The sequence below is a fragment of the Lolium rigidum genome, chromosome 3 (genome assembly GCF_022539505.1).
Source record: "Lolium rigidum isolate FL_2022 chromosome 3, APGP_CSIRO_Lrig_0.1, whole genome shotgun sequence".
Lineage (NCBI taxonomy): Eukaryota > Viridiplantae > Streptophyta > Magnoliopsida > Poales > Poaceae > Lolium > Lolium rigidum.
The window spans coordinates 299,406,743-299,425,797 of NC_061510.1; the positions used below are offsets into that span (position 1 = coordinate 299,406,743).

The 19,055-nt window shown below is 42.5% G+C and overlaps 1 pseudogene; it reads left to right on the top strand.

Annotated features, from left to right (window-relative positions):
• Nucleotides 1–985: 985 nt before the first annotated feature.
• LOC124696735 lies at nucleotides 986–11,989 on the top strand (annotated as a pseudogene).
• Nucleotides 11,990–19,055: the final 7,066 nt, after the last annotated feature.

A 19,055-nucleotide genomic window follows, 5' to 3' on the forward strand; every position in this document is an offset into this window, starting at 1 on the left:
AATGGCGGGACTATAACATAACATATATTGTAAATCTAAGGGCTCCTTTGATTCTCATGATAGGAAAAGCATATGAATATGAAATACATAGGATTAGGATATCATACCTAATTGATTCCTATAGGAAGATGAGTTCCCTTTGATTGTGCCAAAAGATTTTTTTCCATGAGGGATGACCTCATGTTTTTTTCTATAGGATTTGCACTACACAATTCCTATGGGATATGTTCCTATGAATTTTTTTAGAAACATAGTACAAACGTAGCTCACATACACGTGCATATACTCACCCCTATGAATTAAACAACTGGTATAGGAAAAAATCCCATAGGATCCAAATCCTACACAATTCCTATACAAATCCTATTAATCAAATGAGCCCTAAAACTTATCACAATGCAAATCTACAATTTTATTGGTTCACATAATATCTAACATTGTCTATCAACAATTGTTCTAAATGTTTTTGATCTCACAAGTGTCACATTCTTTTTTTTCATTTTTCTCAAATCACTCGCCTTCTCAGGTGCACAAAGTCCGCTCTCCCGAGAATTGCATGTGATGGCTATACATATAGGTACACAAAACAACATGATGAAACTACTACACTAGCATGGGTACACAGATATGGCATTGATCATCTCTTGCACATGAGCATGATACTCCCATCTTTCTACAAAATCTTGTGTGGAATCATTGCCCCTCCTCCCTAGCTTTTCTCTGTAGCTTGTACATCTCTATATCTATGTACATATATGTACACCCATATCGCTAGCTCTATGCATCAACCACTAGTGCACCATCCCTTACATTCTTCCGACATATTAATTCTCTTCTCCACCAGCTGCAGCATCTTCCTGCTAGCTCACCAACTCAGCTCTCTCGTCTCCTCATCCCTTCTACTTCAACCTTCAATATCACCAACATCAGCCTGTGCCATTTCCTTCAGCTGCTATCAAGACTTCTTGGTTAATCCATCGCTAAGATGAATCTAATATCGTTTGAGACGCCTCCTCCCCTTGGTAGGCAAGAGAGCACCGCTGCTACTGCAGCCACCTTCAAGCTGGCAAAGGAAGCGAGTACTAGCGGCACATGCTTCCACGGCAGCCATCTAGACCTTAGCCTCGGCATCTCCTTGTCTCCGGGCGGTGGCTGCGGTTGCGGTGGCGCCTCCATGGCGAGCTACAATGGTCGTCGAGGTGTTGGCGATGTTGGTCGTGTGCAAAGCAGTAGCATGATGGCTAGTACCGCCATTGCAAACACGCTTAGCGCAGGGCATGGTGGTAATCTTCATGGCATTGTGAGTAGCACCAGCAGCAGCTGGACGGCGGCGTTCATGCCGAGCCCGACCGGCTTCATGCACCCCTGGAGCCTAGCCGCCAGGCAGCAGAAGGCAGCCGCCGAGCAGGACCGGAGCCTTATGCCGGCGGCCACAACTTATGTAACAAGGTGAGCTAGTTAAAATGTTACTCCGTATGTAAAGAGCAGTCATTACTATTTCTGCAAGTTTCATTATCACCGCAAAATTCCCCTTTGCAGAAAATTTATCACTGCAAAGGCCCGAGCTAGCTAGCTAAAAGAAATCGAGTCTATATATGGTTTTGTTGCTGTTTAATGGTGTGCATATGTTTCTACGTTTCATTTGCGAAAACGCTAGCTACGTACCTGTGCTGGTAACCATGAGTTAAATAAATATATATGAGGAAAAAGTGGCGAATCAAAATGCTCTACGTACGTACAAATGATTGCAATCATGAACATTTTTGAACCCCCTACTATACTCCACTAGCTCATCCATTAGTACTTTGCAGGTCGTCGTGTGCTTATAGCTGCATTTAGAAATGATTGCGAAATGTGAATAGATTCTTCTACACGTATGTACAGAAATGGAATCCTGAACCTTTTAAAAAAATCACAAAATCCAACCGATCTATGAGAAGATATGACTATTTAGACCATAAACTTTGTCATTTCATCAGATCCGAATTTTCTTTTCTACATTATCCAATTTTGGTTTCTAGCCATCTACAATGCTAGATTTCCGGTTAACTTAAATTATATACATTAACACGATGAAAGAAGAAAGATAACAAGTCATGAAAATATTTTCTGTCCGAAAAAATCCAATGCTTCAAGTGCACACATAAAAATGTTCTTGTGGTAGAGATCTCTATATACACTGAAGCAACCAAAGATATAAACTCCAATGCCCTTGGCTCTGTTGATCTCAAGATTAGGAACCAAGAAAGTAGTGGCGCCACCTCTTCAAGGATTCCAAAATAGCTAAAGCTTGTCCTTATCATAAGTTACTCTCGGAATTCAGTTTGCGCTCCAAATGAGCGCAAATATGGAAAATCACTCGCGCAGTCAAAATCAAATGAATCTTCAAAATTTTACAAGGTTTAGTGCATACATGATACAATGCTGAAACCTGAGTGTAATACATTAGTACTCCGGGCACTAGCTTGTAAACTTTTAAGTGCATGCATGTCAGTGGATTTTCAGAATACAATCTTTTGGGACCGTTAGTGAGGAGGTACGCAGAGAAGATCTCCTGCAAGGAATTAAGAGGGAATATTCAGCGCAGGACAGCCAGAGGAGCAGCAATGATATAGCATCGGGCTTCGCTGGGTTCGATTCAACGCCGGCCGTCTAGTGCTGTGCAGTGAAATAGTGAATGGCTGTGTTGCTCCTAATAATTGGACAGCTGTTCGTGCTAACTGTGGCCATGCATGTGGCCAGATGATGCATGCACTCTTTTTTTCTTTTAAAAATGTTTTTTTTTTTGGCTTGGAGAGATAGAGAGGCTGGACGGTGGGACAACACAGCGTCAGTGGCACCTAGCATGGCCCACTGGCAGTAACAAGATGCTAGTGCTCCATTACCCAGCTGCTCATAACCATGCCGTTCATTCATCTAGCTTCATTTCGTGCTGCATTGACCATTGAAATATGGGACATAAAGGTTCCCGAGAAAAGTACTCCATATGGAGATAGATCAAAAACATTGGGGTGTTCAAAGAGAGAAAACTTTTGCTTTGGCTAGGCTCTGAGATAGTCTTTTGATAACAAAGGGCATCAGACGAACCATCTTTTCAAGCAAGAGTAATTAACTTGGTTTATTTAGATGACAACTTTCGAGGTAAAGTCACTGAGGATTACCGTGCCTTTGTGGCTAACACATCTCTATGGTTATCAGGAAATTAATCTCTGGTAAATCCAGACCTCCTTTTTAGCTTTACAACGTTCACTTGTTAGAGATCTTTGCAAAAATATATTTATTAAAGTATGCACTGTTCACTAAATGATTGACAAAGGGAGCAGCTAAATTGCAATGCATGCATTACAAACCACTCTCAACACAGAGTTGCACCTGATCTGCTCAAGTATTCAGGGCCACAGATGCACCCCTAACGCTTGTATGCAATTCTTGTGATCAGCGATGCTAGTGTCATCTCACTGCCGTCGGCGGCCGTGGGCTGGCCGCCGGTGCACACCAACCGGCGCCACATCGTCACGGCCACGAACACACCTAAACCTGACGCCGACATGAAGCAGCCTGACGGGCCGAAGGACGCAAAGATGGCCGCCACCACCGCGGATGATGAAGATGTGAAGGGGGCGCCGAGGAGCTCTATGGTCACCGTCGAACCGCCGCGACAGTCGGTCAACATGTTCGCCAAGGTGCACATGGACGGCTGCCTCATCGCCCGGAAGATCAACCTGAGAGCCCACCGCAGCTACGACTCCCTCTCTCGGGCGCTCACCAAGATGACAAGAAACTTCTTCTGCCGTAAGTGCACTGCTCTCCATTTATATATAAACTTGTTTAGCTAATCACAAAACAAACTCTAGATTTTCTAATTGATTTCACAGAAATGAGCTTCACACCGTTGGTTCCTTACCTAAAAAAAACCCTTTTCGAATGAAGGTAACATGCTGAGCATAAGCAAATGTGTGTGGCTGAGCTTTCTGGGTTTATGGCAATTCAGCTTAGCTGGGCCACCAGTGGAACACACAAGTTCTTTAGCTGTGATGTATCGTGGGCTAGCCCAACGACTCCTCCAGTAGCAACACACGAAGTTACAATTTAGCATGATTTCAGCGATGTCACTTAACTGGTTTCAAACTGAAAAAGCATTTCGTACTACTCCGTTCGAAAATACATGGCTTTTTGTGAAACTGCGCAGCAAAATATTCCAACTCTGACCACTATTTTACATTTGTAAGGTGAAATGGTCATCATCACATTTTCCATGAATAATGTTCGATAATTCATTTACAGTTTTGTGCACGTGAATTCTTATGGGTGGTTGTCAAACACATGCACGTTGGATACCGTCTTCATGTCCATATGTTCTTTAACTGAGTGGGTATTTGTTATACATGCACTGGATTTCATGCTTGCTAACTATATTAAATACTTGAACTTGGATTTCATAAATGCAGCCGCAGATTATCCTTGCTCAGATTCCAGGAAACAAGAATGTGCAAATAGTGATGATTTCATATTTCTGTATGAAGATTTTGAAGGAGACAGAATGCTTCTTGGAGATGTCCCATGGGAGTAAGTTTTTTTTTTCATATATATATCCGTGTGCTGCATCAACTTATATACTCATTTTGCAAAGTTTCCTGAATATGCAACAACTATAAAAGTGGGATGAAAATGATCGAAAAGAATTGTGTATTTTTCTTTTATTCAGGTTGTTTCTTGCGTCGGCTAAAAAGTTATACATTGCCCGTCATCCAACATCAGGAGATACCAAAGGTAACTTTTAAAATGGTTTCCTCTGGTTGAAAAGTTCACTAAGAGCATGTCAATGAGATTTGCTACATCCGTTTCAGGTCATGACAAAGCAACTAAACTTGATGCAAGTGAGAAGCTATAAATAACTGAAGGTCCTTAGAAGCAACTTGATCACATGCCTTTTTTTGGATAATGAAAGAGAGAACTCACCCGACCTATTCATCCGAAAATGGAAACATCATAGTTGATCGACGACATATATGTGCACATTATATATGCACTTTTCTTGACCTGGAGCTGTATAGAACTTGTATCGCTCTTCTGGTGCTACTAAACTAGCTAGACTAGAAGAGTTCGCTATGGTTCATCTATGTTAGAATCTTTATGATGGTTATTATGTGCATATCGTTTTGGGACCTTAGGAAAGGATTAATTTTGAAATCAAGGTGATGAATAATGTTTCTGCTAGAGATTGTACATCAAGTCATCAACTCAATGCCACTTGTTTAACCACATTTTAGCTTATTGCCTTACCATTATCGTGTGAGATATTTACATTATGGACATTAGCTCAAATTCGAGCCTAAACAACGTATGTTATTGATATGGATATCCAGGCATGGTACACTAGGACAGCCATAGATACGAGGATTAAGTCTAAGGTTGTACCATTATTATTGTATCGTAGCATTGTTATTAGATAATAATGTAGCCAGGTCATGCTGTGGGCCAAATTAGGGTTTTAATAGAGTCTATTTGACTTGGGCCTGTCCAAGTTAAATTAGGGTTAGGCCCATGAGTGGGCGCCCCAACCCAATAGGGGTTGGCCGGCCGGCCACCCTCCCCCTCATATAAGGAGGTGGGGCGGCTAGGGTTTGGGCAGTCTAGTTTTGATTCAAGTCTTGTAGAACCTTGGGTTCCTCCAGTATCACCATCCCTGCGGGGTTGGCCCTATGATGGCGTCTCGGACGTTCGTCTAGTTATCCAATAAAGATGTGTGAGTTCTTGAGTCTGTCAAGAGTAATCATATGCGCTTGAGTATCCTTGAATCTGTCGAGGAAGTTCAAGATCTATCGGTCCTATGGATCAACAAGGTGCATCGTGAAAGATCGGGAAAACTAATCCTCATCATGTGGTATCAGATTGCTAGGTTGATCACGGTGCATATTGGTTTGTTGCTCAGTTGTTCTTGCTCGATTGCTGTGGCTACCATTGGGTACGTCGCCGCCATGGTGTTGGTGAAGATCAAGGAGGAGGAAGTGGGCAGCAGAGTCAAGTTCTCACGGCCTTCGTGCATGCGGAGGTGGTGGCTGCAAGGGAGAGGAAGGAGGAGCGCTACCAGAGTTCTGCCACGACAGGAGTTCGCAAGAAATCTCTGCCGCGGCAGGAAAATTCGCGGGGAAGAAGGACAGATCCGTCCGGCGGCCGGCGCGCCGCCCGGCAGACCGGCTCCACAGCCGGTCGGGCCGGTCCACAGGCCCGTCGACCGGATGCTGTAACCGGCGGGTCCGGCCACCAGGCCGGTCGGACCGGTTGCCAGGCCGGGCACGTCCGGCGCAAACCGGGGCAGGCGCTGACTCCAACCGGGGCGAGTACTGCGCGTCGGGACGGGTCGACCGGTGCCTCGGCCGGTCAACCAGGCCGTAGGCCGGATGCGCTGGCGCCTAGGCCGGTTGAACCGGGTCTCTGGCCGGCCGGTCAGCAGAGGCGACGTCCAGGCCAGCGGCTGCTGCTGCTCTTGCTGCTGTTGCTGCTACTTGTGCGTCGTGGAGTGTATCAAAAACAAAATTCTTCAACGGACGAAGACATTGGTGATCCAAAGAGTGCGTACTCGGGTGTGTTCAGCTTATTTGGATCCATGGCGGACAGGAGCTTGTTCTGTTTGTTTTGGGTGATTTGTATGGCGCGTTTCAGTTGCATTTGGGGGGATGCTTATGTCTTCAATCAGGTTGATGGCGTCGAAGACCAAAGGGGCGCCAAGTTGAAGACAAGCTAGTCGAGAGGGAGGATGAGGTGTGGAAGACTGGCGAGGCTTGAGGATGAAGATCGGCGATGTTCTTATCTGACTTACCCTTTTTCTAGCAGACCCTCACGCGTTGGGGACAACGCTTCTTGAAGAAGGGGAGAATGATATGGATATCCAGACATGGTACACTAGGACAGCCATAGATACGAGGATTAAGTCTAAGGTTGTACCATTATTATTGTATCGTAGCATTGTTATTAGATAATAATGTAGCCAGGTCATGCTGTGGGCCAAATTAGGGTTTTAATAGAGTCTATTTGACTTGGACCTGTCCAAGTTAAATTAGGGTTAGGCCCATGAGTGGGCGCCCCAACCCAATAGGGGTTGGCCGGCCGGCCACCCTCCCCCTCATATAAGGAGGTGGGGCGGCTAGGGTTTGGGCAGTCTAGTTTTGATTCAAGTCTTGTAGAACCTTGGGTTTCTCCAGTATCACCATCCCTGCGGGGTTGGCCCTATGACGGCGTCTCGGACGTTCGTCTAGTTATCCAATAAAGATGTGTGAGTTCTTGAGTCTGTCAAGAGTAATCATATGCGCTTGAGTATCCTTGAATCTGTCGAGGAAGTTCAAGATCTATCGGTCCTATGGATCAACAAGGTGCATCGTGAAAGATCGGGAAAACTAATCCTCATCAGTTATCTTCTCATCCATTTGTCAAGATGGTTATATTCTTTGTCCTCCATTTGAGTGTAATATATACATGTCGGAATGAAGATATTTCTAATTTGCGCCATTAATTTCAATTCATGTCGTAACAACAACGTCAATAATCTTGCATGTCTCCTTCTAATCCTAAAAATATCATATAACCCAAGTGCATCGTGTGTTAACTCTCTTGATCTTCGGCATGTCCGCTACGAACAACATCTTTAGCTTCTAGCAATCCCCTTAATTTTGTCACACCACATGGTTTCTTTCAAGATACCACATAGTAATGCTTGATGCTCCATTTCTTGAGTATGGTTTTGCCGATGGTGGATTAAAATCTGTTGAGAGAAAACGGTGATCATTGAATAGATCTTTCTCTCTCTGGGAATGATTGAGAAAATATTGTGGTAAGATGATCCTAGTGAAGTTTAACCAGCATTAGTAGCGTCAAGGCTCCACTATGAGGTTTTGGTTTCCTCCACTTTGTTGACAATGACTCTTTCTTCTTGAGTTGCAGGAAATAAATATGTTTGTTTGCTACTCTGAATTAAGTTATTTGTTAGGCTTGTCTCCTTTCTCAAGTACCAATTGTAAAACATATTCCATAAAAATTCTCTTTCATTTCGATATCTTCCATCCCCCACATCAACGGATGCATACATGCCCGTCTCCTTTTCTCGGTATGACCTAGTGCTATCTTGAAATAAATCACCATCAGAAATATAACTCTATTTGTTCGTTGAAGTAGGAAAGGGGCGGTAACATAATGTGTCCTCCACTGCCCATATGTCATTATCTAACTAACGTTTTTTATAAAATTATCTATAATCTAAATATAATTTATATCAAAGAATATGTTTTGTACCTAACATACAAAATATTTGGATTTTTTAAATAGTGCTACCTCTGGTCCTATTTAATCGACGCAACGTTTGTGCGTACATAGGCTAATTGGTATACACGCCCGCGTCAATGTTATCAGACCGGAGGGAGTATTTTTTGTGTAGCAATGATTTTTTTTTGAACGTTTGCACCATGAGGGCATGTACAATGGGGTGACATCAGTCTTCCCTTATGTTTGCCACGTAGGACTTTTTCTTACTTGGAGGCAATGTTCAAGAAATCGTTAATCGTAACTTATCGGTAAGCCTCAAATTAGAGGTTAATCGCTTATCGGTCGATTAACCGATTTTATCGGTTGGCCATTTATCGGCTTATTTTCTGAAAATCCTAAATTTTGGCACTAAATTTTCTATAATATGCTATGTAAAAAATAATATTAGAGCATTGAACAGAAGTGTTACCTTGATTCCTTGCATTCGAATCAATAAAAATGTCTAATGTGTAGTTCTACGAGACCATAGGACAAAATTTCACTGAAATTGGTTGTAATATCGTCAATCAGGCTGAAAATCGGGGGAAATATCAGCCACCAAACTGAAAATTCGGTGATAAATCAAATGATACACGGAAATCTTATCGATTACCATCCGATTCACGATAAATCGGCCGATAAATCGATATCTCGGCCGATTTTTTGAATAGTGGTTAGAGGAGAGAGGAGGAAGGAAGAGACTTGTCTTCCCTTAGCCATACAATTTACTACTAAAAATAATTAATTCTCATTTATTGTGAGAGGTTACAATAAGAGATAATGCGTTGTACCCCTAATATTTATCGTCTTCTGTAGATGGCGTTGATTACTAAGAGAAGACATATCTTCCCTACTATTGTACATGCCCTGAGGTAATACCAAAAAAATAATAATGATTGTGGATATATCAAATCTAGTATGAGGATTTAGTGTCTAAATGCCACATTGTACTCAATTTAATCATATCATAATGCAATATTTCTATATTGTTCTACAATTAATGCCCCCCCTCTACCATGTGTTGTCATATGAAGGTAAAACTATCATTTTATCAAGGAAAAAGTCAAGGACTAGCATTTATAAAGATTTTAAATCACTTTTTTTTGGCAGGGAAGAATTCTAGGGAGCTGACATGTGAATATCTAAAGGATTTATTCCTCAAAATGGCAACGTATCCTATCACTATAGATATCCAAGTGAGACATTATCTTTAGCAATCAATGCACTATATGGAACAGCATATATACCAAGATATATATCTATTCATAGGACATTTATTGGAGATATATTTGCATACCATAATATATGTGCATGACCAAATTATTTCCCGTCATGTCCTTATGTTTTTCTAAATTTTTGGCCAAGCTACATAACATAAATTCCTAATGTAGTACCTATCAATCCCTAGAAGAAAATTGAAAAATAAATTGAACTTTAAGAAGTTATAGGTATATGATGAAAAATTATCTTGTCTAACTGATGTTTGTTGAAAATTATTTCCGACACATGCTAGTAAATTAGTAAAGCCAAAACTCTGGAGTTAGAATGATATGTGCATGACCAAAATAGTAACATGAAAATATTCATCTTGTTAAGCACCGTATATTCAAGTGCAACTTTCCTTTTAAACATGCAATTATTTCAAGAAACAATAGCTTGTTGTGAACTTCATTTCAAGAAATTTTATAATTACAAGGACGAAACTGCAAAAACTATATCCCATTAATCTATCATTAATTCTACGATTACCCAAAACAGTATAAATACCAGGGCCCAACCACTCCATGGTGCATCCCACTATATGCCTGTATTGTGACCAAGGTTCTTATATTTTGAACAACATCTGCCAGTGTAAGTAGCATTCCAGATGCAGCTATATATTCCGCTCTTTGAAATTCATTTCTCACTGTTATCTTTTCTATTTCTATCAGAATATTGTAACTACAAGTTTGCCTCGATCAAACTTGCTTATTTCATAATATCATCTTGTTTAGCGTCCAGATATCGTAGGATATGTCGCCAATGGATGCTTCTCTTGTGCCCGGGGGAAAGGCAAGGTTTTCACCAAGAAGGCTTGTGAAGGTTTTCTTGCATGGGGAGCCCTTTGGAAGGAAGATAAATTTGTCTGTCCACAATAGTTATGACTCATTGTCATTCACCTTGAAAAGGCTGGGCAACAACTATTCACGTAAGTATCTTTTTAAATACACTTGTATGTTTTAGTTGTAAGATATGCACGATTTTTTATTAGTACAGAAATCTACATAGATATGTAGCCTTTATCGTATAACGGAAATGGAACATCTGAATCTTGTCTTGTATAACTGTGATTGGAATAGGAAAATCTAACAGAAGCGCAAGGAAATAATAGAAATTAAACATTACAAGAGAGATCTTTCGCCTCATTTCCCTTTTGTTTTACTTCACCTATGTTAATTTTATTATTTCCAATCCATCACTTGTCTTGGATTAACACACATAAATTTTCTTAGGACCTGTAAAGGATCTAGATCTTCATTTTTTTCGAAATGGAGAGAAAACCTCTGCATCTATTGATGCACACAACTTTCTTTATTTGAGCGCTTTCCTAGATCTTCATCTATCTACGATAGCAGAGTTGCCCACTCAATTTCCAAAGCTAGATCGGTTGTCTTCTAAGACTCTAGGAACAACACTGTATATCTATACAATGTCACTTGCTTAGTCAAACCTGTTTAAGTTTCTTCAAGTTTATAGAAAAATATTAACATCTACAATATCCAATGAATATACAAGGGATGTTTTACGTACCAGTGTGGAATTTTTATGCCCTAATCCAACCGGCTACTGATCTTTATCATTTGAATTATACGTGGGTCGTGGGCAAGGAACAAATGTGATCTTTCCTTTTTTGATTAAATAAATAAATTACTTATAATTTATTTAATTATATTTTTATTTAAATTCTTTTCATTTTGTTGCTTAGTTTCACAGTTTGAACTTAGTGACATGGAAATCAGTAAAGAAGATGGTGCGTTAGATGAGAACAACTTCGTTCTCTTGTATGATAATGTGGATGGTGAACGTTTCTTTCTTGGTGCAGTCCCGTGGGAGTGAGTTCTTGTATCTTAATATATGTCATTTTTTTATCGCACATATAAGTTTATAGTTTTTTCATAATAATGAAATACTAATAGTTTAATTTTACAGGGAGTTCACCATTTCTGTCAAGAAGATCTACATTCTTCCAGGAGAAAAAGAAGATGGTGCGTGCAATTAAATATGAAGCACTTGCTATAAATAGAAAATAAGAATCCCCCAATTATAACTGGTTAATATTGGAATATAGACATGTTAAAACAATTCAGCCGTGTGTTTAACTAACAAAAATTTGCAGCATACAAAAGTCTAATAAACCTAACAGTTTGCCAAAAAAAGATACAAGTATGAAGTATGTGAGGGATATATAGTAACGTATATGTGACCTCATGCAGATAATGCAGACTATCTGGAAGATGGAGATGGATATAATGGTGATGTCAATGCTGCTGCCGCTGATGGAGATGAAGATGCCGCTGGTGAAGATGAAGCCGATGCTGCTGCTGTCACTGAGGATGGCGATGGAGATGGTGCTTGTGACGATGAAGATGTAGCTGCTGGTGAGGATGAAGATGATGATGTCGCAGAGGATGGAAACGACAGTTCCGAGGAGTAATTGAGAAGCCGAGAAATACTATGAGTGACATGCATGAGCTTACCTCGTAGGCATGCATGGTTGCAGTTACATGTTACTTTTCTAGCTAGCTAGTATGCCTTTCTATATGCATCGTATGAACCTAGTATGAACCTAGCGTGTGTCTTATGTTCAATTATCTGGCTGATATATGAATCTAAAAAAATCTTATTCCCTCATTTCTCTTCAGGCGTATTAATACATTCTTATCCTTATAGGCTTGTGAGCATGTTATGTATGGTTAAGCGTTCTGGTACAAAGGCGCTTGGTTTGCTGACCTCATTTGCAATCCTCCAGCATCTTGCTCGTATATTCCACGTTTCAAAAAAAAAAATTGGTCTCCATTGCTTTTGTTTCTCCTTTGGTTTTCCTTCCACAGAGCTAAAAGTTGTGACTAGATCTTTGCAGGGCATTACTCAGCCCAGAAGAAGCCTGCAGTGAGGAACTTGACAGCATTTTCTTTTAATCGCAGCCCATCCAAAACAGGCCCGCATGGTGACTGTTGTGCATAGGTTGGAAACTGATAGTGGATAATCCGTATTATCCAAATAAAAGTGGTAATATCTGAACTGGATGTCCATGAAAATGGATATGTTAAATATCCAGATCCATTTTACTAAAACAAATATAAATGCGATATTGAATTTTGAACCAAACGTGGATATGAAAATAGATATATCCGTATCCGGATTAGATTATGTTAGCCATAGTAATTCAACCCTAATATGCCAATTACCTAACCAAGAGAAACTAACAAATCCGTCAAATGTTATTTTATGTGATTGAACTTGAAACTACTATGCATTATATCAGTATACTTATCTCTCTACTATTCTATAGTTGGGTCATTATAAGATATGAGTCTATTTTCTTATATTTGTATCCGCTTCGAAATGAGAAAACATCGGATCCGTGCTCCTATTCGAGTAGCATCTTCTTCAACTTCCTATTCGGCAACATCTGTATCTGCTTTCGTATTCGTTTTTAAAATATGAAGATGGATATGAAAAGGGCACTATCTGATGCACATCCGATCCGTTTCCACCCATATATGTGAAGTGGTTAGGAATCGATTGATTGGGTCACAACCTCATTTCCTACTTGTCTTGAGGAACTGAAACATTATATATGATGGCTGAGTACAATATTATTTTTTCTAGAAACTCTTTGTAGCCATTTTTGAGTATTGTCGGTTGTAGCCATTTTTGAGTATTGTCGGTTGTGGTTGCTCATGAAGCAGGCCGCTCGACAGCAAGCAGTAGTATTTCGTGGAGCTAATTTCATTTACTAGCTAACAGATCTGACGGAACCTCGCAGTCGTGCCAGCACCGCTGCGATCGATTTTAGAGTGCCTTCTTTTTTAGAATGATTGATCTCCGGGTAGTTGTGATGGGCACTATGTCATGAGCCCTTCTGCCAGGACTATATCACTAGGTCCAGGCGATGACAAGGAAGGTGATTATCAGGCGGGAAGAAACGATCGTCTTAAGGAGGGAAACTCAAACCTAGAAGAAAGGTCAAGGTGGCCCAATCTGGTCCAAGTGAGATCACATTTTAAAACTATATTAAATCTGTTAGATTTTGTTTATGTTCGTGTAGCCTCGAATATAAGAAATTTCACATTATGATTTCACAAGCTTGTATGATATATCGTTGAGTACATTGAAGCATTTTTTCAAGTTTTCTTTTCGAAAATTCTAAATATAATTTTGGAATTTTAAAATTTAGCTCGGTCTCCGTTTATCCACGATCATACCATGTCATACTATAGGATTGAAAAGGATTCTTTCCAATGGAATGGAGGAAATTTTCCTACCAGATCTAATGCAAATGAATCCTATAAAAGTTCTAGTGCAAATGAATCACGATTTTTTTTTGAAAAATATATATGTTTAGCAAGCTATCTAGAATCTTATAAAAGATCTAGTGAAAATGAATCGCAATTAAAAAAATCATTTGTTTAATAATCATGCACATCAATAATAGAGAGGTTTCAACTTCCACGATAAAAGCTTGAACTTCTAGCAACTTTTAGCCGCATTCAACTTTGAATTTGCTATGAAAAAACATAGATTTGGGAATTGTAGCCGTGTGAAGTGACGCGTACGCCACTATCTTCTGCGCCGGAGACCTAGGATGATGCACCCCATTCTATGGCGCCATAAGTGCGACTTTGGAGTGGATCACCTCTTGCTTGACCAGGAGAAAGAGAATGTGCCCATTATGCGTAGGAGTGGATTTATAGTCACACTTTAATATAATTAGCGGAAGGTATGTACTGCAGCTAGCCGAGCACACATAACATCAGGCTAATATGTAAAGAAACATGATGGGGAAATAATGCGATATGAAATCGGTTAGCTTACGCATGTGATCAAAAGAGGGATGGTGATCATGTTGAAATGTGAGCTACACCGATCGAGGTGTTTGGACATTTTCATTAGATCATTGCATTTCAAACTTATGGGACCGGTAAATTTTGATAGAATAGAGAAGAGAGAAGCAATCACTCGGCTTGATGGCTTGAGCTCACGGTTATGAGCTTGTTCACCCGGGATCAAATCGCATGTAAATCGTTCGGACGACTAAACGTGTTGCTATCCACGCGTGAATCACCAGAGAGAGAGAGAGTGTAATTTCTAGCTAACTTATCTTTTTTTAAAGCATACTATATTTTAAAAGGGAGATAGTACCTAATTAACAACATATAGTCAAGGGATCCCTCACTGTTGGTCAACATTTAATTTTCCATGGCACACGCCCCGCACTAGCCACGAATCTCGCAAAACCACGGTAGGCAAAGTTGGAAATTTTCTACAAAACAAACCATGCTAGAAAGGGAACATCACCAAAGGTACAATACAAAACCCAAGTGACTAAGACCGGACACTCCTCCACTGGTATAACGAAAGAAGCCTTTGGATACGTAAAGAAAGGCAGAAGAACATTCAAAAAGGACGCAGCGTATATTTAAATCGATTCGCATCCACCGGGCTGTACGTATCGAAAGAAAAAGCTTAGCACGCCGGATGGCGAATGTTCTCTGCTCACGCAACCATTTTCGTCTGATCCGGGGGAATGGCCTTCCGGAGGCCGGTGAAGAATGTTCCCCTCCGGTCCGATCGTGCGGCAACGAGACAAGCGGACGCGTCCATGACCAGATGTTCATCCGAGCACGCCTACAGGAGAAAAGGCGACGGCGGCCGGCCGGCGACCGACGACCCGTCGGCATCAGCAGGCGGCGATGATTGGCCGATGATGCGCGCGTGGAGCGGAGCAGGTGGAGCTACTACTCCCATGATCATCCCGTCCACGCAATATTCGTACGACTCGAGTCATATGATCCAAGCTAGTAGTTGCCGCGTTCGTTAGAGCACCAGGTAGAGAGCGACGGCGATGGCGGCGTCGTCGTCACCTCCGGTCAAACCACGTCGCTGCTGCTTGGTCATTTCAATGGATCCATTCGTGTCATGGCACGGGGCGGCCACTTTTTAACCACCTGTTTGTCTCGTAATCTCGTTGTAACCATGTTCGTTTGCACCCGTGATAGTTTTGTTTCCTTTGTTTAAACTTTATAATCCACCGTTTGACGATTGCGAAAATGTCAGCGTCCAGGACCCCGATGCTGACAAGGCCGAATAGGAGGCGAGCGTCCAGAAGCCCGAGCCGCGGCCCAAGAGGAGAACTCCACTTCTGGCTCGGCTGGCAGGCCATGAAGGCTGGATGGACCTTCCCTCGTATCGGGCCAGCAATTTTCAGCCTGGGCCGACTCGTGTTATTGCATCGTACGGTTCTCAAAGCACCCCTGAAACATGCCCTAGAGGAACGTCCGGAATGGCAGTTTCTCCGGGGCCAGGCCAGTTACGGTCAGAAAGCTGCACGCGTGGGGAAGGGAGGCGGAAACGCCGCATCCCTTCGGGAACACGCGCCATAATTAGCCTCACCACTCCCCTCTCCTTCCTCTCACTCGCGACCGCACTCTCACCTCCCCAAACTGTCACATCACCCGGCGGTTCCACTCCCGCCGACCAATCCGCCGGACCGCCGCACGGAGGAGAACCGGTACCGGAGGAGGAGACGTCGGCGAGTAGCACCGCGACATCGGTCGGAACCTGCTCCGCATTCTTCATCGGTATCTCGAGTTCGCCCGCGACCTCGAGCTCGTCCTTGGCCGGAAAAATGGCGGTAACGACCTCTCCTGCTCACCTCGTACTCGTTCTGCCAGAACATGCCATTTTCGGGCATTTGCGACGACATGCACATTAGATCTGCTAGGGTTTCTATTAGGATAGGGTTCAGATTGATGTTTGGAACGTGTTCCTCGCTATTCCTTGATGTTCTTGTCCAGTTCTTGCTGTTCATGATCTCGATTTGTTTAGATATGTTACTCTAATCTCCAATCGTGGTAGATCCTTCATAGACCGGGCTTTGGATTGGTGAAACTGCCAGATTTTACTGTGCATGCATAGAGGGAAAGGATTTTTTGTGTTCGGGTTTAGCATGTTGTGATTATTGTGCGAAAGATTAAGTTGAGTCTCGCTAGTTTGTTCAGACGCAAGAGGAATTGGAGGACTTGAAGAACGAAGTTGCTATGCTGAAGAATCTGCAGAGAACACAAGCACAACTGATGAGGGCTAAGAAACAGGAATGGAAGGCAGAAAAAGGCTTTGGAGGGTGAGAAGAGAAAACTAGAGTATGACATATACGATCTGCTTCAAGTGAACTTTGTAATCAAGGACAAGCTTAAGAGGATCAGGGCTACTTGTAACGAGTGATGAATGTGTTGTAGAGGTACTGTACGAGAATTTGTAATGTGGCCTAAGTAGAATTTGTAATGTACCCTAAGTACCACTCGTAATGTACTCAATTTGAACTGCTACTTGTGTTGTTTCTTGATTGAACTAGGCCAATGATTATAAGCTGGGATCATAGTATGAAGAGATGATTGATGAGAACATATGGCATGACTTAACATGACCATGTCATTAGTTCTGGTCAAACAGCTCCTCCATATGTCCTCATTGTATGAGACCTCTGATACCTGCTTTGCATGTTTCTGCTTCTTCAGTTCTGCATAGGCCAATGATTCAACTATGGCACAACGGAAGGCAGGGCGCTGCCCTCAAACTTAGTCATATGTGCCATATTATTGGCACACTAGACTTAGTTTGCGGATAGTCCCTTTGTATGCCGTGTGATCCTACATATGATGCCTCATTTTGGTTTGTCTAGTGCATTGGCCAATGATTCAATAAAGGCACAATGGAAGGCTAGGTGGTGGCCTCAAACTTAGTCATGTGTGCCACAGTCGTTGCACACTACACTTAGTTTGTGGCCACTCCCTATGTCTCCCGTGTGAGCAAATATATGAGGCCTTACTAATGTTATCAATGTCCATTTTCATCTAAACTACTTCTGAGCAGGCACACCTCTAATGGCTTGTGTTCTTCTGGCAGACTGAGAAGATCATGCTTGGCTCACCTGCTGAGGTTCCCGGCGAGGGACCGGCGAAGAAGCGTCGTGGAAGGCCGGCTAAGGTCGGCCACTTCCACGAGAAGGTAGAGCCGGACCACTTCCTCTGCATCATCTTCAAGCCCACCTTCGGCCAGCTCAACACCATCGTCACCACCAACACCGGATGCAACTAGAGGATGGCAACGAGGAGAGAAGGCAATGACGCATTCATCGACCAGGGATGGACGGCCTTCTCCGTCGCCCATCAGCTCAAGGTAGGCAAGTTCCTCACCTTCAGGAAGGTGTCCTCCTTCGAGTACAGTGTGGCCATCTTCGACCACACCTGCACGGAGGTGGTGAGCAGGTGCCCGTACCATGGCGATGACACCAGGTGTGTCGTCTCCGAGCATCATGTCTGAAGCTAACTTGGTACTGATACGTCTCAAACGTATCTATAATTTCTTATGTTCCATGCTACTTTTATCATGATACTCACATGTTTTATACACATTATATGTCATATTTATGCATTTTCCGGCACAAACCTATTGACGAGATGTCGAAGAGCCAGTTGATGTTTTCTGCTGTTTTTGGTTTCAGAAATCCTAGTAAGGAAATATTCTCGGAATTGGACGAAATCAACGCCCATGGGCCTATTTTTCCACGAAGCTTCCAGAAGACCGAGGGAGATACGAAGTGGGGCCACGAGGCGACGCCACACTAGGGCGGCACGGCCCAGGTCCTGGTCGCGCGGCCCTGTTGTGTGGGTCCCTCGTGACGCCCCTCGACCTGCCCTTCCGCCTACTTAAAGCCTTCGTCGCGAAAACCCCAGTACCGAGAGCCACGATACGGAAAACCTTCCAGAGACGCCGCCGCCGCCAATCCCATCTCGGGGGATTCAGGAGATCGCCTTCGGCACCTCGCCGGAGAGGGGAATCATCTCCCGGAGGTCTCTTCATCGCCATGATCGCCTCCGGATTGATGTGTGAGTAGTCCACCCCTGGACTATGGGTCCATAGCGAGTAGCTAGATGGTTGTCTTCTCCTCATTGTGCTATCATGTTGGATCTTGTGAGCTGCCTATCATGATCAAGATCATCTATTTGTAATGCTACATGTTGTGTTTGTTGGGATCCGATGAATATTGAATACTATGTCAAGTTGATTATCAATCTATCATATATGAGTTGTTTATGTTCTTGCATGCTCCCCGTTGCTAGTAGAGGCTCTGGCCAAGTTGATACTTGTAACTCCAAGAGGGGGTATTTATGCTCGATAGTGGGTTCATGCCTCCATTGAATGCGGGACGAGTGACGAAAAGTTCTAAGGTTGTGGATGTGCTTTGTTGCCACTAGGGATAAAACATCAATGCTTTGTCTAAGGATATTTGTGTTGATTACATTACGCACCATACTTAATGCAATTGTCCGTTGTTTGCAACTTAATATCGGAAGGGGTTCGGATGATAACCTCGAAGGTGGAATTTTTAGGCATAGATGCATGCTTGGATAGCGGTCTATGTACTTTGTCGTAATGCCTCGATTAAATCTCATAGTACTCATCATGATATATGTATGTGCATTGTTATGCCTTCT